Source organism: Vicugna pacos, chromosome X (genome assembly GCF_048564905.1).
Source record: "Vicugna pacos chromosome X, VicPac4, whole genome shotgun sequence".
In the NCBI taxonomy this organism is placed as follows: Eukaryota; Metazoa; Chordata; class Mammalia; order Artiodactyla; family Camelidae; genus Vicugna; species Vicugna pacos.
The window spans coordinates 104,056,917-104,080,726 of NC_133023.1; the positions used below are offsets into that span (position 1 = coordinate 104,056,917).

Genomic DNA, 23,810 nt, shown 5'->3' on the forward strand with positions numbered 1-23,810 from the left:
ATGACTAATGATGTTGAATACATTTTCATGTGCTTACTATTTATTCATAAATGTTTTATGTTGAAAATTTTAATTTAGTCAATTGGGTCATCTTATTATTATTGAATTGTAAGATTTCTGTTTATATTCTGGGTTCAAGTTCCTTATCAGACATAATATCTGCAAATAGTGTCTCCAATTCTCTTAGTTATATTTTCACTTTCTTAATAATGTTTTTTGAAGAGCTTAAGTTTTGAGTTTTGAAAAAGTCCAATTTATAGTTTTTTTTTCTTTTACTGATTGGGCTTTTTAAAAATCATATCTAAGTAATCATTGCCTACTCCAAGGTCAGAAAGAATTTCTCGTATGTTTTCTTCTAAAAGCCTTACAGCTAACAAAATGTCCTGTCCTTCCACCTAATCAAATATGTCTTCAGAACAACCTGGAAGGCCAGGTTCCAGTGTCAAATTCTCCGTCTCCAAGTCCTACACCTAAATGCGGACTGCCAGCCCCCAGCATCCGAGCCACTCCCCACCCCCTCCCTTCTCGCTCTGGGCTCGCCCCTCACTGTGAGCAGCCTCACGCGTGTTTATAAGCGCTTACTACATCCCGTCTCCTCCCTGCAAAGGCACACAGCTGCCTCCTGGCCAGCGCTCAGGCGTGTGGGTGCACACGCAGACTGCACGTGTGTCCCTAGGAAGACAGACACAGGAAAGGAGCTTGTGAAGACTGGAAATGGGCTTGCGGCCATTTAGGGAAGGACTTCCAGTTTCCCAGGTATCTACTGTGTGTTCTAGAAGGGGGCCAGCTGCTCTGTGTGGGGATGTGTCCTTGACTCCACTGTCTCCTCCTCAAAGCAAGGCCATCTCAGGCACAGGGACCAGAGTGGGGCTCTTTTCGCACAGGTTTAAGTGTGGTACTAAGCCTGCCAAGTCCTCAGGGGGAAAAGGCCAGAGGGGAACTGACTGATGACCAGTAGTCTCAGAGACTGGCCTGCTGGAAGTCTTGCTCCTCCATGGGCTCCTATCCAACCCTGAAAATAGAAGTGGGTAACTTGTGTCAACAGGATGACCAAATCAATCCGTTTCCATCAAGGCAAAGTGAGGAAGCAATCTCAGAGGGGGTGATTCAGTTTGGGCCTAGAAAACCTGGGCTACTATTTACCTCTACTTTCCTGTCTTCTCTTCCCCAATCAGATTTCAACCTGCATTCGAACAGTCTCATCCACAGACCAATGGTTTAACAGCACTGTCCATGGGGGCTCCAAGACCATTTTGCTAGGACAATGGGAAATCTATCCTGGAGTAAGGATTTCTTGGCTCCAGGTTCTCTTCACTGGTTGCATCCAAAGGCAATGCCCTCCTTTATTTTATATCTGGAAGTTTGTGCCTTTTGACCCCCTTCACTCATTTCAAAGGTACAAACTTTCAGTTATAAAATAAATAAGTCATGAGGATGTAAGGTACAGCATGGGGACTAGAGTTAATAATACTGTATTGCATATTTGAAAGTTGCTAAGAGATTAAATCTTAAAAGTCCTCATCACAAGGGAAAAAAAGAAAAGGAAAAATTTCATAACAACATGTGGTGATCATTTTGCAATGTATACAAATACTGAATCATTATGTTGTACACCTGAAACTAATATGATGTTATATGTCAATTATACCTCAATTTAAAAACATGTCTCCAGACATTTCCAAATGTTCCCTGGGGGATAATACTGTCCCTAGTTGAAACCACTATACAGGATAGAATATTTATACAGCCTGGACAATGATAGATTTACAAATTATGTGTAATAAAAAATGCCTGTGTAGCAATAAAAATAGCAGAATAAAAATATACATTCATAACAAGGCCACAATTATGTAATAAAACAGTGTATGAATAAAGGTTGTGAATGCAATAAAACACAGAATGAAAAAAAAATGCCCCTTTAAATGGTTGATGAACATCAAGACGGTGCTTAGTAGCTGTGGGTGTGTGGGTGGCCCGAAGTCCCTCCCAGAACAGAGAGCCCCAGCATGTTCCCACCTTCACCGTGAGCTGCCTGGTTCGAGCAGAGCCACAGCCCGGTCTACCCGTGCCTGAGCGCTGCTGAGAGGAAGGCAGCGCGACGCAGGAGGCATTCAGCCCCGGGCTGCCGTGAGCGAGTGCGCTTGCGTGCTGCGGCTCCTTCGGTACAGGTGAGACATATGATACCCATCCACTCGGCACCAACGGCTGGCTCAGGACTCAGGACCAGCTCAGCAGCTGCAATCCGTCATCTGTCACACACCTTCTTGTGTTGCCTTTCTCAGCTGGGCAGGAGCCTCTGAGCCACGCCCAAGCAACCATTTCAAAGATTGCCATGGACACTAGAACTGTATAGTGGTAGAAGCTTCCAGAAGACAGATGCCTCCAACAGAGAGATGGCAAACAAGATTTTGGGGGCATGCTGACACCCAGCAGGACAGTATAGACTGGCACAAGCTGGAAAGATTTTGAAGAAGGGGGGCGAATTGGAGTTGGCCCATGCACAGCAATGCAGACAGGTGCTTTCAGGAACAAAAAAATATATAGCTGCCAGGGCTTCAGTGCACTTCCTATTAGGTGCATTGATATGACAGAGACATGCTTTTACTTTCAACTAGTTAATATCTTGCAATCTATAGTGTGTCTCTTGCAGACAGCTTATAGCTGGATAATGTGGTTTTTAAATCAATTATGCCAATGTCTGCCTTTTAATTGTGTTAATCCATTTACATTTAATATAACTACTGCTAAGGTGGGATTCATGTCTGCCATTTTTCCTTTTCTACATTTCTTATGTATTTTTGTTTCTCAATTCCTCCATTACTGCCTTGTTTTGAGTTAAATACATATTTAAAGTGAACAATTTTTTTCATCCTCATTTATTTTATTCTATATTTTTGAGTTATTTTCTTAGTGATTGCCCTGGGGATTACTATGAACATCTTCATGTATAAATGTCTAGTTCAGATTAATATTAACTTAATTTCAATAATGTACAAAGACTACTTCTTTATGGCTCTTTTCCCCATATACTGTTATCACCACAAAGTACATCTTATATATTTTGTGACCCTCAACATGGATTTATAATGATCACATTATGCAGCTGTCTGTTAAATCATATAGACTATAAAAGAAGTTACAAACACAAGTACATTTATACTGTCTTAGTACACTTATACTGTCTTTCGTATTTACATAGTTACCTTTACTTGTGTCCCTTATTTCTTCATGTGGATCCAAGTTATAATCTAGTTTTCTTTCATTTCAGCCTGAAGGACTTCCTTTATCATTTCTTATTATGATGGTTTGCTCTTGATGAAGTCCCTCCATCTTTGTTTTTATCTGGGAATGTCTTAATTTCTCCTTCATTTTTGAATGATACACGTTTCTCAATATGCAGAATTCTTGATTGATAGTAGCTTGTTTTGTCTTGTTTTTTTCCTTTCAGTGCTGTGAAACTGTCATCTCACTGCTTTCTGACCTCCATGGTTTCTGGTGAGAAATCAACTTATCTTACTGAGCATCCCTTGCAAGTGGAGAGTCACTTCTCTCCTGCTCCTTTCAAGATCCTCTCTTTGTCTTTGGACAGAATTTTATTATGTTGTGTCTAGATATAAATATTTTTGAGATTATCATACTTGCAGTTCGTTGAGCAGATATGCAAAATGGCTAATGGCACATAAAAAGATACTCAGCATCATTAGTGATCAGTGAAATGTAAATCAAAACCAAAATACCACTTCATACCAACTAGGATAGCAGTAATTAAAAAGTCAGATAATAGCATGTATTGGCGAGGTTGTGAAAAAATTGGAACTTTCATACCCTGTTTGTGGGAATGTAAAATGGTGTCACTGTTTGAAAAACAGTTTGGCAGATCCCCCAAAAAGCTGAACATCGTTACCATGTGATCCTGGAATTCCACTCCTAGGTAGATATTTGAAAGATGAAAACTATGTCCACACAAAAACTTGCACATGAATGTTCATAGCAGCATTATTCACAATAGCCAAAAGGTGGAAAAAACCGAAATGTTCATCAACTGATGAATAGATAAATATGTGGTACATCCAATACACAATGCAATAGAATATTATTTGACCATAAATTAAATGGACTTCTAATACGTGTTATAATAATGCATGAGCTTTGAATACATTATGCTAAGTGCAAGAAGCCAGGCACAAAGGACTGCATATTATATTATTCCATCTATATGAAATATCAAAAATAAGCAAAACTATAAATGCAGAAAATATGTTAGTGGTGGCTTAAGGCTGGGAAGGGACAGGCAGATTGGGGGTGATGACTGTGGTGTATGGGATTTCTTTTCGGAGTCATGAAAATATTCTAAAATTGACTGAGCTGAAGGCTACAGAACTTTGTGAATATATCAAATCATTGAATTCTACACTATAAATGAGTGAATTATATCTCAATAAGGCTGTTTAAAAATAGATGAACAAGAATTATTGTCATGAAGGTAGTTTATGAGTCAGTGCTTTATAATCACAATGTGTTTGGCAATAAGACCTAGACTTGAGTCTTGATTCTACTGCTCACAAGCTGTGTGATCTTGGGTAAATCATTTTCTCTTTCTGACTCTCAATTTCCTCATCTGTAACATGGGGTTAATAATAGTACCTACCTTATAAGTTGATTGTAAGGATTAACTTAAAGGTGATTTTCAAACCTGATTATATGAAGACCTCAGGAATGTATCTGTGGATTCCTAAGAATATGTCCTGTGGTCTCAAGTCTGAGGAACACTGCCATCTCCATTTATCACAATCACCAATACCAGTGATAAAGCAGACACGGAAGCCAGGTATCACAGTTCATTTATGTGTGGTCCCCAAGGTCACCCAGAGTATACTTACTCATCAAAATCTAACAGAACATTTTATACTTCCCACAGAGAACTCACTGAGGTTAAGTCCATAGAGAATATATCCATTGCAACTGTGACTCTCATTACTGCTGGAGGGAGTATAACATGTTACAACTGCTTTGGACCACTGGTTGGCAATCAGTATACCTACAATGGAATATTATTCAGCCTTATAGAGAAAGGAAATTCTGATGCAGGCTACAACATGGATGGTCCTTGAGGACATTATACTAAATGAAATAAGCCAGTCACAAAAAGACAAATACTACATGATTCCACTTACAGAGGTTCCTAGAGTAGTCCAAGTCATGGAGACTGGAAGTAGAATGGCGGTTGCCAGGCCTCGTGGGGGGGAGGGAAAAGAGGTTCAATGGGTATAGAGTTTCAGTTTTGCAAGATAAAAAATTTTACAATCTGTTGTACAACAATGTGATAGTCTTAACACTACTGAGCTATACACTTAAAAACGGTTAAGATGGTAGATTTTATGTTACATGTTTTTAAATCACAATAAAAAAATAAAACACTGTCAAAAGAAAAGAGAAGGGAAGAGAAGATAAAAGAAAAGAAAAGAAGTATTTACTGTTGGGCCACAAGCAGCCAGAAGAGCTGGCAGCTGGGAAGCCACGTGGCACTAACACAGCCAGGCCTAGTCCATCTCTTCTGTCTATTTGCTCTGGTATCAGGGTCCAGCTTCTTATCTAAATTCCAACACAGCGGCCTTCTATCTTGGTTGCATTTTGGAATCACCTGAGGGGATTTAAAATTTTGCGATGTCTGAGACCCCTAGAGATTCTGACCTACTTTATCTGAAGTATGGCCTGATCACTGAAAAAACAAAAACAGGTGATTCTAAAATACAGCCAAGATGGAAGACCGCTGATCTAGAGAGATTCAGAGTTGGTGCGCAGGTCTCCTTGGGAACTTTTGATGGAGTTTCCAAGCCTGGTGTGCTTTTAGGGAATGAGATGAAGTAGCTGGTGGCAATGGAGAGAAGATAGAATCAGCTGAGCTTGCTGATGATTGGAGTGGTTGGGGGAGTCAAGGGTAAATTCCAGGTTCCTGGACTGAACAACAGGAAGGATGGTGGTATGATTCAACCAGGCAGGGAAGACTGGATAGAGGACCAGTATTTGCTGAGGAAGACCATGGGCTCAGTTTAGGAGACTTACGGAGTCTGAGATGTCTATTAGAGGCCCATGTAGAGAAGGTGAATAGGGAACTGGATGTTGTATTGTGGGGCTTGGATCCATGGCGGGGAAAATTTGTGTATCACTGAAAGGCATAGTGATTAATGACATCACCCTGGGGAGGAAGTGTAGAGCGAGAAAAGAGAGCTCAGAACCAGCTTCTTGAGTACTCCAATACTAGCTTAGGAAACTGAAAAAAAAAAGTGATTTTAAAAATGGTCAAAATAGTAACAGATAATATTTGTGAGAAAATTAATTTGTGCAGAGCCCTGTTTTCCAACCCTGTTCTAAAGGCTTTATCTGCTTTGTTTTCTTTTTTTTTAGAACATTTATTTTATTTTTTATTACAATTTATTTTATTTTTTTATTGTGTGGGGGTAATTAGGTTTATTTCTTTATTAATGGAGGCACTGGGGATTGAACCGAGGACCTCGTGCATGCTGAGCATGCGCTCTACTGCTGAGCTATACCCTTCCTCCCCAAAGGCTTTACTTGTTTTAACTTAATCCTCACAATGACTCTGTGAGTTCGGTCATTGTAATAAAGCGCCTTAACTTCATTTTGAATTTTGACTGCCGAGAGCTCTCAGGCCCCATCCCTCCTCCTTTCCCTTTTGCCCCATATCTGAGCAAGCTGGGAGCTCTGTCTCTGGGCACCAGCGGGAATTTCAAACCATGAAAGGCCCAGCCCTCATGCACAAACTCCCATCCCAGTTCCTCCCCTCACCACAATAAAAACCTGAAGCCACCCACCACCACCTCAGCGCTGGTTTGCCTGAAACTGAACCTGAGCCTTTGCCTTGGGGAATCTTTGTGCTGTTTACTATGTGAGTAATTGATGGTATTAGTTTCCTGTGGCTGCTGTAACAGACTACCATAGACTTGGTGGCATAAAACAACAGAAATTTATTTTCTTATGGTTCTGGAGTCAGAAATCAGTTTCACTTGCCTGAAATTAAGGTGTTAGCAGGGCCATGCTTCCTCTGGATGCTCCAGGGGAAAATCCACCCTCAGTCTCTTTCAGCCTCTGGTGGCTGCCAGCATTCCTTGACTTGTGGCCTCATCCTCAAAACTAGAATCTTCAAATCTCTCTGTTCCATCTTCATATCTCCTCCTCTGTGTGTGTGTGTCACTTCTGTCTACCTCTTATAAGGATACATGTGACTGCATTTAGGGCCCTCTCAGAGAATCCAGGATAATGTCCTCATGTCACGATCCTTAACTTCATCACATCTACAAAGAACTTTTCTTTAAATAAGGCCACATTTACAGGTCCCAGGGATTAGGACCTGAATTCTCAAAGAGCCATTTTTCAGCCTACCACCACATGCATTGGTGCCCATATGTCATTTGTCCCAAAATCCAAATATTCTTGTGTGGGGTCAGGCTGTCCAGTATCCAGCAGGGGCTGGCAGGTGCCCAAATAAAACAGCAATATTGTTCCCAATTCACAGATGACTAGACTGAGAGAACAGTAGAGCTTGGGGAAGTGGGGCAAGATGTGCTTGGTTTTGTTTCTTCCAACAGGACTACTCCCTCATTACCCGAAAAAAAAGGAAAAAAAAAAACCTCGTGGGTCCTTAACAGCAAATGGGCAAAAAGCGAAAGGCCACCTACAGGGCAGTTTGCTGGCCTGGAAGTGTTGGAGGAAAAGAAAAGAAAAAAGTCAAGACCCAAAGGCGCATACCCATTCCTAAGTCTAGAGTGATTGTAATGTTGAACAGAGCGAATACCTTGAAAGCATGCAGAGAGCTGGCAAGTGGTTCCAAACTAGTGGATTTGCAGATCTATTTATGGGAAATTAAAGCTACAGTTGTTATACATCATCCCCCTTTTAGTGAGCAGCAGATACTCAATTTACATCAGTAGCTACCTGACAGTAGTTACTCTGCTGTTCTGCTTATCATAATTACCAGACTGACTTTGACGTTCGTTATTCACAGTTCTTTACCCGTTTCCCCTGACAGTTTATCTAGCACGTATGATTCGGTGCATACTTCAGCGTTTCTCAGTGAGGTTGGAGCAAGTTGGAGAAGATCCCAGGTTCAAGTCCCAGTTTGGCCACTCTTGCTGCGTGACATGGAGCAAATCCCTTCTTCTGACTGGGTTTCAGATTTCGCATCTGAAAACCAAGGGAGGCAGATGGCCCTTTCCAAAAGCACACAATTCTTTATAGTGGCTGAAGCACCCCAGACCTTCCCTGGAGAGAAATGATCTAAAAGGAAACTCTCATAAACCATAGCATCAGCATCCCTGACCTACATAAGAGGCTGCTGCCTTTTCAGTGTCTCCACTTGGTCTTGAATTCTACTATGTGGCATTAGGCAGAGAAAGGCCATCATTCTTCTTTCCAATGACTGTAACAGATCTTGTTCTTGGCAGTTATGCTAGGTGGGAATGAGAAAATTCTTTCATGATGAACAAAAGCTTTTGTGTCTTTTTTAAGTAGTGGAAAACTGCCTAGATGGACACACCAAACCACATTGATGGAAGACTTTGGAATGTCTAATTTGAAAAACAGGCACATGGCGATACAATGAAGGCTTCTGCCAGCCTTCTTCTCCTCCCTTTTCCTCTGCCCTACTTGTTCCACTGTGCCAAAATTAAATAGTCACTTCTCTGGAAACTTTAAAACTTTTCCATAATCATTTTTATTGGTCTTAAGCAAGTCCTAAATTAATTGGCAAAATAGTATAGCCAAATAACCAGCTTAATGTGTTCATGGGGTAGACAGCCTTTAAAGAGGCTGTTTATTCTATACTGGTAACCCAGTCTTATGTCCTACCATAGGACACTGAGCTTTGAGCCTAATAAAGTCAGGCTACAATCCCAATTCTATTATTTCCTAACTGTGTGACTTTGGGCACACTGTTAACCTTTCTGATCCTCCATTTCCTCATCTATAAAATCAGCTTCATAATAGCTACTCACTATGGTAAGTGGTTTACATGGATTCTATCACTTAATCCTCACAGGGGCTTCTGAGGTTGGTGTCATCTGCTTTTCTTGTGAGGATTAAGTGAGATAATTCAGGCAGGCAACCGGTAGGCAGCAGGGTGCTAAAGAAAATGGTGGCCAGCTGTTACCGCGTGCTCAGCTTTGTGCTAGGTATTACAGAAGAAATCAAGAAGCATTACTCACTAAACATGAATTGAGCACCTACCATATATTCATTTAAAAGGTGGAGGGGGAACATTCAAAGAAAGTACAAGACTCAGTTTTTCAATCTGGAGTGGTTCTCTTCTGTTCCAAGTGGTCTGGGTGAGATTAAATACCCCTTCTAGCCAGCTGAGCCTCCAAGCATGACAGGTTTCTCGCCTATATTCCCTAGTTCGGAGCTCAGGCTACAAACTGGGATGTGATCCTCTGGTGGGGGTAGAGGGGGGGTCATTGGCATTGCTGACGAGGCTGGATATGAACCAAACCCAAGGCAGAAAAGATTTGGTCCATTCAAGTGGTCTCTGCAGAGAAGGTGGGGACTTGCCCTCCCTTCCTGCAAACCCTTCGCAGAATGGCCTGCCCCAGGTTGGCCTCCATCCACTGACGATCCCTCCCACTTCCCCATCTGTCACACATGCTCCTTGGAGAGCTTGCCAGACCCCCTCTCTTTGATCTTCTTGGCATCTTCAGGTTACTCCCTAGGTCTGGCAGAGGAGTTATCCGCCCACTAAAATTCAACTCATCTTATGAGTTTGAATAGCTCCCCTGGGAACAGTATCAGGACTGAAAGTGGAGGCTGCCTTTCTACAGCATATGGTGAAAATAGTAGGTCTTCAATATGATGTGAGCTGATTAGAGTAGTTTAATCCCTATTAAAGCTGTCACAAATGTATGGTTAATTTTTTAAATAAAAATAAGAGTGATATTTATGTCATACGCACAAGCCAATTATGAACATAAATCAATTAATAAAAAGTATCTGGTGGTAGTACACACCAGATGTCAGCTTATTGCCAGATGCCAATATTTATAATCTTATCTATCTATATCATCCACATTCCCTGCTGCATTGATTAACATATAAACACTTCAGAAGTACATGATTACATATGATTTATAGATTTGTATAGGAGAAAACACAATTAATCAATGGAATAACTATAAAGATGGTGGAGGCACTAAACAGCCTAAACAGTAAAGGAATACCAAAGATTAGAATATGGTACCTGCAAATATCAGTGATTTAAAGTGAGAAATGTGTGTATAAAGGCCTCACACTTAGCTTTTATGCTACCATGACTAAAAGGAGACTCTAGTTCCAAATTGCAAAAAAATGAAAATAAATAAATAAAAGTTCTATTCACTTTAATTTTACTGAGCCACTATAGTGGGTTGAATAGTGTCCCCCAACCTGGCCCCATTTATGTACACCTGGAACCTCAGACTGTGATCTTATTTGGAAATAGAGCTTTTGCAGTTAGAATTAGTTACAGATCTCAAGATGAAATCATTCTAGATTTAGGGTGAGTCCTAAATCCAATGGCTGGTGTCCTTAGGAGAAAACCAAAGGACCCAGAGAAACACATAGACAGAAAGCCAGATAAAGATAGAAGCAGAGATTGGAGTGATGCATCTATTAGTCAAGAAATGCCAAGGATTGCCAACAACACTAAAAGCTAGGAGAGAGAGGAGTGCAACACATGTTCCACCCTCTCCGAGCCTCTAGAAGGAACCAACCACATCTACACCTTCATTTCAGACTCCTGGCCCCCTGAACTATGAGAGAATAAATATCTGTTGTTTCCAGCCACCCAGGCCGTGATAACTTGTTACAGCAGCCACAGGAAACTAATACCGATGCCTTCACTTCTATATCCAAACTTGACAAAGCACCAAAAATGAGAACTAAAAAATCTACCTAATTTGTAAAGCAGAAGTATAAATTCTAAATAAACTACCAGCAAAACAATTCTTGAAAAATAATACATTTGTAAGACTGGTTTATTAGGACTAGGCAGGTTTTATTTTAGATGGTTATTAGAAAAATCTATGATTAGTATTCATCACATCAAAATCAAAGCCATATGACCATCGTAATAGGTGTCAAGAGGCCATTAGTTAAAATCCACATGAGTTCCTAATAATCATTCTTAATGAAGTGTGATTGTAAAGGTGTTTCCTTAGCAGGACATACAATATGCATCTGAATGTGTATGTGTGTGTGTGTGTGTGTTTGTGTGTGTCTACACATGTACTTCCTTGCTCTGTCTACTGAGAAGACCTAGAAGCAATGACCCCAGTAGCAATGACCACACCTAGTGCCCAGATCTTAATTTCTTAATACCATTTTCATTGGAGGAATGGACTGGAGCAGTAAATGTACAAGGTGAGCCTGGAGCACCTTGTAGTATCAGAAAATAGGAAATGCTCAAAGATGAAAAGGATGAGGACATGCCAAAGGAATTTAGGAGCCAACCTGAAAGAGCACTCAATGGTTAAATTTGGAACAATTTGAGCAACAAAATAAAGTAGTATTCGAGTGTAACCCAAAGTATAAAGTAAATATCTGTGAGTTCATTCTGATATAGAAATATTTGATTGAATGAATAAATGAGGTAGAAAGAAAAGCTCTTTCAACTCATAAATATAGGCAGAATAAAGGACATAGAAAATCACCATTTGGCAAACATTATAGTTTAAAGGAAAACTCAGTAGTTGATGCCAAAACTAGTGGGTGAAAGTACATAGTCTCACAAAATTTTACCACAAGATATTTATAATTACTAAGGGAAAAATAGTAACTTTACAGTGAACAAAACCTGGCAAACAATCATCAAAGTTCACATGATCAGCATTGGGACATGTGAGTATCAGGCACCTTCTGATATGATGGCCTAAGAAAGGCACGGCATCACTTCTGTGGTATTCTTGCCCAAAATGCAAAATATGAATTTAATCTCAGACAAACCCAAATTGAACAGCATTCAACAAAGTAAGTGGGCAGTTCTCTTCAAAATTTCAGGATCAGTAAAAGTAAGGACTAAATAACTGCCCCAGATCATAGAAGCCAAGGGAGACATGACAACTACATGCCATGTGTGATCCTGGGTTGGATCTGGGACCAAAAAAGAAAAGAAATTAATGGAACAATTGATAAAATCTGAATAAGGTCTGTAGGTTGGTTAATCACACTGTATCAATGATAATTTTCTGGTTTTGATACTTGTACTATGATTACATAGGATGTTAACACCGGAGGAGACTGGATGAAGTGTATATGAGAATCCTTTGTACTAGTTTGTAAATTTTTATAAGTCTGAAATTATTTCAAAATCAAAAGTTAAATAAATTTAAAGAAATCCCCCAAAGTTTTTCAAATTATAGTGTATTTCATACAATGGAATTTTATACAAATATTAAATGTAGGATTTTCTTAAAGTAATAAGGTACCAGTGAGGAAATGCTAACACTATATTAAACAGAGATATATTGTATATGTAAATTTTATGTGCTATATGATCCCAATTTTGTATTATTATTCATAGATATATACATAGCAAAGCAAGAAAAATAAAGGTAACATAGAGAGGTAGAGGACAAAAATTATCATATTTGTAACTGTTATCACACTACTTCTACTGAGAAATGCAAGAGAATCATCTATAAGAACTACTAAGAGAATTCAGTTCGGTAGTTACAAAATAAATGTACAGGATTTAGAGTATTCTGTATGCTAACAATAAGAAGTTGGAAAATACAATTTTAAACTTAGAATACTCAGAATAAACTAAGATTTTAGCAAGAAGGATTTGAAATCGAAGCTAGTAAGGAGTTTGGATGGCTCTGTTAGAACTGGTTAAATGTAGGGGAAAAAATAAAATGAATCAGTATCTTGCACTATATTCCATTGAAGAGTAGCAGAATATGCCATCCTCAAATACGACTCTTTGTTAAGGATTATTTTGAGACACTGCAGACACAGGAGAAACTCTGAAAACAGTGGAAGTTACCCTTTTGTAAGAGACATTCATATTAGAAAGGGGCCTGAACCAGGAAGAGCTATTACTAGAGATCAATTTTTTCATCTGAAAGACTTACCTACATGACAGGGCAAATTCTGTTTACCATATATTTCCTCTTCTCACCTTCCTGTGAGTAGCCTTCTACCCCTTTGAAGCCCCAGACCCCTGTCCCTTTCCTTAACGTAGGGTGGTATATAAGCCTCAGTTGCCTGGCTGCCTTTTTGAGGCTCATATCTTTGTGGGGCTTTTGTACATACATATGTGCACATGTAATTAAAATCATTTGTTTTTCTCCTGTTAATCTGTTTTTTATTACAGGAGGGTCTCAGCCAAGAACCTGGAAGGGCAGAGGAAAAATTTTTTCCTTCTCTACACCATTATAAATACCCTATGAAATAAATAGTTAAATGTGAATATTTAATCTCAGAGGAAGGAATAATTCTTTAGGCATAAGTAGGTAGAAGCTATAAAGGAAAAGACTGCTAGTTTTGACTTCATAAAAGCATTAAATTTATTTACTTCAAAGAGACCATAAATAAGAATAAAAGAGAAATAACAAATTTGGAAAAAATGTAATACATGTGACAAACAAGGGTCACTACCCTTAAGATGTAAAGAGCCCCTACAAATAAGGAGAAAAGAGACTCCAACAGAAAAAAAATCGAGAACCCTAAAGTCTCCACCCAAAAACTACTAGAACTAATAAATATATTCAGCAAAGGTTGCAGGACACAATGGTAATATACAGAAGTCTGTTGTGTTTCTATACACTAATAATGAAATATCAGAAAGAGAAAGTAACAAACAATCCCACTTAAAATCGCATCAAAAAATAAAGTAAAATATCTAGGCATAAACTTAACCAAGGAGGCAAAAGACTTTTACACTGAAAACTATAAAACATTGATGAAAGAAACTGAAGATGATTCAAAGAAATGGAAAGATATCCTGCACTCTTGGATTGGAAGAATCAATATTATTAAAATGGCCATACTACTCAAAGAAATCTACAGATTGAATACAATCTCTATAAAAATACTGATGACATTTATCATGGAACTAGAATGAATAATTCTAAAATTTATATGGAACCACAAAAGACCCTGAATTGCCAAAGCAATCCTGAGAAAAAACAAAGCTGGAAGCATAACCCTCCCAGACTTCAAATTTTACTACAAAGCTACAGTAATCAAAGCAGCATGGTATCTGGCACAAAAACAGACACACAGATCAATGGAACAGATTAGAGAGCCCAGAAATAAACCCATGAACCTACAGCTACTTGTGCTATGACAAAAGAGGGAAGAATATAAAATGGAGAAAGCCTCTTCAATAAGTAATGCTGGGAAAACTGGACAGCTATCTATAAAACAATGAGATTAGAAGATTTCCCCACACCATATACAAAAATAAACTCAAAGTGGATTAAAGACCTAAATATAGGATCTGAAACCATAAAACTCCTAGAAGAGAACATAGGCAGAACACTCTTTGACATAAATTGTAGCAATCTTTTCTTGGATCTGTCTCCCAAGCAAAAGAAACAAAAGCAAAAATAAACAAACAGGACCTAATTAAACTTAAAAGCTTTTAACACAAATAACAAATGTTGGCAAGGATGTGGAGAAAGGGGAACCCTTGTACACTGTTGGTGGGAATGTAATTTGGTGTAGCCACTGTGGAAAACAGTATGGAGGTTTCTCAAAAAACTAAAACTAGGACTACGCTATGACCCAACAATTCCACTGAGTATATATCTGAAAAAAAAAACACTAATTTGAAAAGATACATGCATCCTAATGTTCATAGCAGCATTATTTACAATTGCCAAGATATGGAAACAATCTAAGTGTCCATCAACAAATGAATGGAAAAAGAAGAACTGGTATATACATATATATATACATATATATATATATATATATATAGAGAGAGAGAGAGATGTATATATGTATATATACATGTGTATATATATATATATATACACACACACACACATATACAATGGAATACTACTCAGCCATAAAAAAGAATAAAATTTTGCCATTTGCAGCAACATGGATGATTTAGAAAGCATTATGCTAAGTGAAATAAGTCAGACAGAGAAAGACAAATACTGCATGATATTACATGTATGTGGACTCTAAAAAAACCAACAAATGAATTAATATAACAAAAAAGAAGCTGATTTACTGATATAGAGAAGAAACTAGTGGTTATCATGGGGTGAGGGAAAGGGGGAGGGCAATAGAGGTGGAGGGGAATAAGAGGTACAAACTATCAGGTGTATAATAAGCTACAAGGATATATTGTACAACACAGGGAATATAGCCAATATTTTATAATAACTATAAATGAAGTACAACCTTTAAAAATTGTGAATCACTATATTGTACACCTGTAACTTACATAATATTGTACAGCAACTATACTTGAATTCAAAAAAACAGCAATATGAGGATGGCTAAATAGGAAAATATCTTAAAAGCTTTTGCATAGCAAAGGAAACCATCAACAAAACAAAAAGACAACCTACAGAATGGGAGAAAATATTTGCAAATGATATGTCGGCAAGGGGTAAATACTCAAAGTATACTAACAGCTCATACAACTCAATACCAAAAAAACAAACAATTCAATCCAAAAGTGGACAGAAGACCTAAACAAGCAATTCTCCAATGAAGACATACAAATGGCCAATAGGCATATGAAAAAATGCTCAACACCACTATTATTAGAGAAATGCCTATTAAACCCACCATGAGTTATCACCTCAAACTGGTCAGAATGACTATTTTCAAAAAGCTTACAAATAGCAAACATTGGCAAGAATGTGGAGAAAAGGGAAACCTGGTACACTGTTGGTGGGAATATAAATTGTGCAGCCACTGTGGAAAACAGTATGGAGGGTTCTTAAAAAGCTAAAAATAGAACTACTATATTAGCCAGCAATTCCACACTTGGGTATATATCTACAAAAAATGAAAACACTAGTTTAAAAAGGTGCATGCACCCCAATGTTCATAGCAGCACTATTTACAATAGCCCAAACATGAAAGCAACCCAAGTGCCCATCAACAGATAGCTGGATTAAGAAAATGTAGTATGTGTGTGTGTATATATATATATATATATATATATATACACTTCACATAAACATATATATATATATATATATATATATATGTAATGGAATGTTACTCAGCCATAAAAAAGAATGAAGTACTGTCATTTGCAACAACATGAATGGACCTAGAAAATATTATGTTTAGTCAAATAAGCCAGACAGAGAAAGACAAATACTCTATGATGTCACGTATATGTGGAATCCAAAATATAAAACAAATAAATGTACATACAAAACAGAAATGGACTCACAGACATAGAAAACAAACTTACGGTTACCAGAGGGGAGAGGGAAGAGGGGAGGGACAAATTAGGGGTATGGGAGAGATACACACAACTGAATATAAAACAGATAAGCAACTAATGACCTGTAATAGAATATACTCTGTGAAATACTGAATCACTGTGCTGTACCCTGAAACTAACACAAGACTGTAAATAAACTGTACTTCAATTTTTGTAAAGTGGAAAAATGGACAATAGGAGTCACAGGAGTAAAATATTGAGAACAGTATAAATAGGCAACAATAAGGAAATGGTTAAATAAATCCTGGTTCATTTATCTATAAGATAAAGTAGTATACATCAAAAACTATCTGACAAAATGTCAAATTATAAGAAAAATACTTTTGAAATACAACATATTGTTAAGTAAAATACAACATAGGGTTAAGTAATAAAAACATGCTATAAAATAGTATTAAAGTATAATATCAATTTAAATATATATATTTTAAATACATAAATACCTCCACCATTTGGCTTACTTCAAATATAACAAGAAAGTCTATTTTTTTAACATATAGAGAACCCACTAAGAGTAAAAACTTTTAAAACATAATTGAAATTGAAATACTGTGATATTTCAATAAAATTTAATTGTATTATTTAATATTATTAAAAATGTGGATAAAAATTCATTATCAATAAGTACTTTTCAGGTACTGATTATACAGCAAGCACTCTAGTAGGTTCCAGGGATACGATCATGAACAAGACCACAGCCTGACCTGTGGCATTTACACTCTGGTGCAGCAGATGTAGTCAACGTATAAATACACAAGTAAATATGTAAGTGTGGATTTCAGTAAGTGCCTTGAAGAAATATTACAGGTTACTACCACAGCACATAAAGGGGACTGATTTGTTAGGAGGGTGGACACGGGGTAAAGAGCATACAAAAAGAACTAAAAGTTGTTTTCCAAATGTTAAAAGTGATTATTATTTTAATAGGTAATTATTTAATGATTTTCCTTGTTATAACTTTTGATTTATTTTCCTAAATTTCAGCAATGAACATGTATTACTTTTTTAATCAAAAAAGAATAAAATGCTTAGACGTACACTTAACCAAGAAGCTGAAAGGCTTGTACACTGAAAACTCTAAAATACTGATGACAGAAATTAAAGCAGACACAAATAAATGGAAAGATATCTCATGTTCATGGGTTAGCAGAATCAATATTGTTAAAATATCCGTATGTCCATACAACCCAGAGCAATATACAGATTCAACGCAATCCCTATCAAAATCCCAATGGCAGTTTTTTACAGAGATAGAAAAAACAATCCTAAAATTCATGTGGAACTACAAAAGACTCCACAGAGCCAAAACAATGCTGAGCAAGAAGAACAAAGCTGGAGGCATCACACTTCTTGATTTCATTATATATTACAAGCTACAGTAATCAAAACAGTATGATACTGGCATAGAAACAGATATATAAACCAATGGAACAGAATAAAGAGCCTAGAAATAACCCACACATAGTCAGCTGATCTTCTTCAGGGTGCCAAGAATACACAATGGGGAAAGGAGAGTGTCTTTAATAAATGATGTTGGGAAATCTGGATATCTACATGCCAAAGAATGAAATTAGATCCTTGTCTTGTACCATATGCAGAAGTAAACCGAAAAAGGATTAAAGACTTAAATGTAAAACGTTAAACTGTAAAATTCTTAGAAGAAAACATAAGGAAAGAGCTTCTTTTTTTAATTGAAGTATAGTTGATTTAAAATGTTGTGTTAACGGACATACAAAACAAACTGTGGTTACCAGGGGGGAAAGGGTGGGGGAAGAGATAGATTAGGAGTTTGGGATTAACCAATACACATTACTTTATATAAAATAGATAAACAATAAGGACCTACTGTATAGGACAGGGAACTACATTCAATTTCTTGTAATGAGCTATAATAGAAAAGAATCCGCAAATATATATGTATATATATAATTGAATTGCTTTGCTGTGCACCTGAAACTAACATTGTAAATCAACTACATGTCAATAAAAAAAAAGAATTAAAAAAATGTGTTAATTTCTGGTGTACAGCATAGTGATTCATTTATATATATATATATGTTCCTTTTCACTTTCTTTTTCCTTGTAGGTCATTACAAGGTATTGAATATAGTTCCCTATGCTACACAGTATAAACTTATTGTTTATCATTTTATATATAGTAGTTAGTATGTACAAATCCTGAGCTCGCAATTTAAGGGTCTCCGCAATGATTTCTTGGACGTGACACCAAAAGCCCATGAGACAAAAGCAAAAATAAACAAATAGGATTAAATCAAACTAAAAACCTTTGCATAGCACAAGGAAATAATCAATAAAATGAAAAGACAACCTACAGAATGGGAGAAAATATTTGCAAACCATGTATCTGATAAAGAGTTAATATCCAAAATATATAAGGGACTCTTAAAATTCAATAGAGAAAAACCCCACAAATAATTTAATTAAAAACTCGGCAAAGGACTTAAATAGACATTTTCCCAAAGAAGACATCAAAACCATAACACTACCATACACCCGTTAGGATGGCTATTATCAAAAAAAAAAAAAAGATAGCAAGTGTTTTCAAGGATATGGAAAAAAGGGAACTTTTGCATACTGTTGGAGGGAATGTAATTTGGTGCGGCAACTATAGAAAATCAGTTTGGAGGTTCCTCAATAAATTAAATAGAGCTGCCATATGATCCAGCTATCCCGCTTCTAGGTATATATTCAAAGGAATTGAAATCAGGATCTCAAAGAGATATCTGTACTCCCATGTTCACAGCAGCATTATTTACAATAGCGAAGACATGGAAGCAACCTAAATGTCCATTATCAGATGAATAGATAAAGAAAATGGTTATCTTAATCAGTTTGGGATGCTATGACAAAGTACCATAAACTGGATGGCTTATACAATAAACATTTATTTCTCACAATTCCAGAGGCTAGTAGTACTGTATTGTACACTTTAAAATCTGATAAAAAGATATTTTGTTAAGTGTTCTTATCATAAAAAAATAATAAAGATGGTGGTAGAAAACTTTTGGAGGTAATGGATGTTTATAACATAGATTGTGGTGATGGTTTCATGGGTGTATACTTGTCTCCAAGCTCATCAAGTTGTTTATATTAAATATATACAGATTTTTGTATGTCAGTCAGACTCCAATAAAGTGTTTTTTAAAGACATAAACAGTAAATGTAAAAGAAAAACATAACAAAAATAAAATAAAATAGATGTGTAAGTATTATTGTTTACTTTGATAATCCTCCAAAAGTCATACTGTCTAACAAGGATGCACTGACTTGCCTAAAAATTATCCCTGTGTACACCACACCCCTGTGGCCCAATGAACATGAAGGGACACCTGAGCAATAGCCTTGTCCAAACTGCTATTCAAGTCATCTTTTAAATTTTGTCACAACATTGATATCTCCACGATTGGCTTATCTCAAATGCAAAAGAAAGTCTATTTTGAATATACAGGAAAACTTCTAAGAGCAAATCTTTCTAAACATAGTTGAAATTGAAATACTGGGATATTAACAAAAAATTAAATTCTATGACTTGAACTCATCTTTGAAGTAAATTCCAATTGGATGAAAAAGATACTGGGATGATTTATGTATAGAGATATCCTCTGATGCTCATAGGATGGAGATGCAAAAGAGAAAGGAGGTTGGTTCAGACAAGGTGTGTTCTGTAAAGTACAATGAATGACATTAGAAAAAAAATGGAAATACACTGTAGTCCAGCCAATGCAAAGGTATCCTTTAGGACCATTTACTGTAATCTCAAATTGAGAAATGCTCAGTGAACAGAGGGTCAGAAATCCTCCTTCTGGGCACACATGTAGTAGGATTTGAAATTCCTCAACACCTTTGGAGAATTTAGCTTGTATCTTCCAATTTGGGTTGAGCAATTCCTTGCTTCAGCCGACGAAATGTGCAAGGAAGTGAGAAGGAACCAGTGCCATTGTGATCATCAAAGCCTGTACAGGGATGGAGGCTCCAGCAGTGTGAGTAATCATAATGAGCAGAATTCCTATGAGCTGTCAGGCAAGCAGCCTGGGCAATAAATATGTTTTTCTGCTAAGCCACTGAGGTTTGGGGGTTAATTGTAACTACATCAAAACCTGACCCACGCTGACCCATACTCTTATTAATCCAAACCATCAGATGTGCTGGATCAAATTTATTTAAACCTTTATTTCTAGTAATAGAAAGTTAAGTTGCTGGTATCCAGCTGATTACAAAAATGATATTGTTCTAACTTTCATAGGACAGTGAGAAAGAATAGCTCATAATTAATAGCACAGGCTTTGGAGTCTGAAAAATAAAACAAGAAAACCGTGTTCTAGTCCTGGCTATGACTAGTTCTTCTGTGCCACGGGCTAGTCATTAACCTCTATGAGCACCAAGTGTTTTCCATCCGTAAATTGCACAGTAACGGCAGCTCTTTCTCAGGGTTATATTGTAAGGAGAGAATAAGACAATGGGTATAAAGCACTTGGCACAGTGGGCAGAAGACGGTGAGTGCTCAGTAAGTGACTATCAACATCATCATCCTCCTTATTACTTCTCAGTAGATATTTACCATCTTCCATTTGAAATACCCTAAGACCAAGAACTTGTTCATCTGATGGCTCCCCACATTTCAGAGATAAGCAATTTTTGCATGCAAATATGCCATACTGATTGATTCCTCTGTCTCTCCTGAATGGAAGAAAATACTGTTGGTAGAAATAAAATATCGGCCTCAACTTGTCCAGAAACCCAAGATCTTGTAAGTCATTACAATGTGTTTTTGAGAGTTGCCACTTCACTGCTCTATAAAAAGCTTCCTGGAAAAAGTATTAACAGATGGCCTCTTACTCTCTGAGACTGTTAGTAGCACACCAGATGGCAACCCAAATGAGAAGATTCAACTTAAATTCTCCAAACTGAAGGAAATGTGACACTAGCTTTTTAATAGGTGTGCAGAATTAGAGGTAGCAAAGAAATGATCAGTGAAGATAAAAACTCCCTTTCTCTCCTTATTTCAACATGGAATACAGCCTTCATTGTCTCACCAGTTTGCCAGAGAGTTCTCATAAAATACTGGCAATGGCTTGCCCAACACAAATAGAAATTTTATTTGAAATGACTGACAGATTTACGAGGTGTAAGGCTAGTCGAAAGAATGAAAATGCAAGGCAGTGCCCCAGGGCCGAGCGCTCGGTGCCACGGACAGCCCTTTCTCTCCAGGACCAGTCGTTAGTTTGCAACATTTTGCCCTTATTGTTTGAGATATTAGGCCTCAGCTCAACTGTCAAACTTTTGACAGGGAGGTGATAACTGTTGGAAGATACTGTTCATCTTTCCAGATGTCCAGCTCGTCTACTGGTAACTAAAAGCCGAGGCTGGGGGTTCCCTTCTCAGGCGTGGCTACTACACCAATTCCCCCAGCGGCCTTGGCGGGCCAGAACAACCTTGCCCCACTAGGGTTCCAGAAAGGCCAACCGAGTCTTCCTGTTTACTTCGGAAGGTTTTCTTTTACCATCATAGGTATGTTACCTGAGTCAATAAAGATGTTTTTTGGTGGGGAGGGTATAGCTCGGTGGTAGAGCACATGCTTAGAATGCATGAGGTCCTGGGTTCAATCCCCAGTACCTCCATTAAAAAAATAAATAAATAAACCTAATTACCTCTCCCTCCAAAAATAATAAAAATAATAATTTAAAAAAAGAAGATGTTTTTGGATATCAGAGAATACCCAAACATCAGTGTTTCAAGAGGCCATGGAACTGCCCCTCAAAGTTGGCATGTAACGATTTCATTCTGCAGGCCACCTTGGATCTTCAAAGATGGAAGCCAAGGGGGCACAACGTACAGATGGAGTTTTGGCAAAGTGGCTCGAAATATGGTCTTCAGTACAAACACACTTCATTAAAACGTGCATAGATACTCTCTGAATCAGTCATTTGGGGAAAATGGTGGCTCACAGCCTCCTTGACTACGCACAGCTGCTGTCTTCTCCTGTCTCAAGTGCAACTCTATCGCAGGGCCAGTGCAAACATGACTGCCACAAACCACATCAAATTTCCAGGAGCCCCTTCTGGCTTTCTTGTAAGCTCCTAGGACAGCTAAAGGTAGCAAACCCCAGGGATTCGATCCATCCCCTGTTCTCGTGAACCCTCCATACCTGTGAGCTATAAGCTAAGGCTATGGGTGCCCTAGGATTGGAGGAGAAAGACATGGCTCCAAAGCTCCAGGGAACAGGTACAATCTAAAGAAAGAACGAGCTCATCAGGAGGACTGACCAGCCTGGAGAATCAAGTTCAAAGAAAGACAAGTTGTCATGTATATCTAGCACCATTCGAGGGAGAGAAATCCCGGATCTGGGGTCGCTAAGGAAATGATCTTTGCTCTGGGACAGGAACAGATCACCAAGGTCCCTCGGTGCTGGAGTGAAAAAGACCACCCCGCACTACCCATCTCTCCAAGCAATATCTGGCTTTATGATTCTGCTTCCCAGTTCTCTGGATACTGAGAAGGAGGCCCAAAAACATTCTGGCTTCTGGCAAGAGGGTAGTCCTGTTACAGAGTCACTGACTTCTTGCTTTATATGTTACTGTCTAGTATTTCAGTTAGTATGAGTCTATCCTCACTTCTGGCAATGTAACACAGTTTGAGGCTGAGAAGCAGACTGCAGAGTTGGAGTTCTTAACCTGCGCTTCATATTCTTGTAGGATAAGTCTTTAGGAGTTCCAGCAATTCTGTTAAATTCTATGTATAAATGTGTGCACATGTGCTTATGAGCACGTGGGGATGTGAAATAAACCATAGGTTCTTTCAGATTCCCAAAGTGGCCCATGAGTCCAAAAAGATTAAGAACTACTTCTCTAGCTTCCTGATTGGTGAACACATGTAGGTGCCGGGAGCGTGGCGTGCTCAGAGAGGGCAGAGAAGCTCCATGCCACCTCCCACCCCCACAATAACTTGCCCACGCATGTCTTTCATCCGGCTATTCCTGAGTTGTATGCTTTCTGATAAACTAGTAATAGTAAGTTCTAAAAAATCACCTCTCTAGAATGTGGTGACCCAACCAAGAAGCTGCTCTTGATAAACCCTGCCCACCACTAACCATCACCCCTAGATGGCACCTAGGTCTCTGGACAGCCTCATGGCACCCCCCTAAATTGCAACAATGCAATGCCTTAACCAAACCAGGCATGACCGTTTCTATTACGCCTGAAGATTGTCAGAACAGATTTTACCACTTCTCTCAGTTGTAATCCAAGACAAAAACTGTCCTCCTAGTGAAATAATAGTTCTGTGATTTGCTACCAGTCCTCAGGTAAGCTTACTTTTT

At 38.1% G+C, this 23,810-nt stretch overlaps 1 non-coding gene across 1 annotated transcript; it reads left to right on the plus strand.

Annotated features, from left to right (window-relative positions):
• Nucleotides 1–22,040: 22,040 nt before the first annotated feature.
• On the plus strand, nucleotides 22,041–22,113 carry TRNAS-AGA (transfer RNA serine (anticodon AGA)). Its single transcript has one exon. It is a non-coding gene; the product is annotated as a tRNA-Ser (tRNA).
• The last annotated feature ends 1,697 nt before the right edge of the window (nucleotides 22,114–23,810 follow it).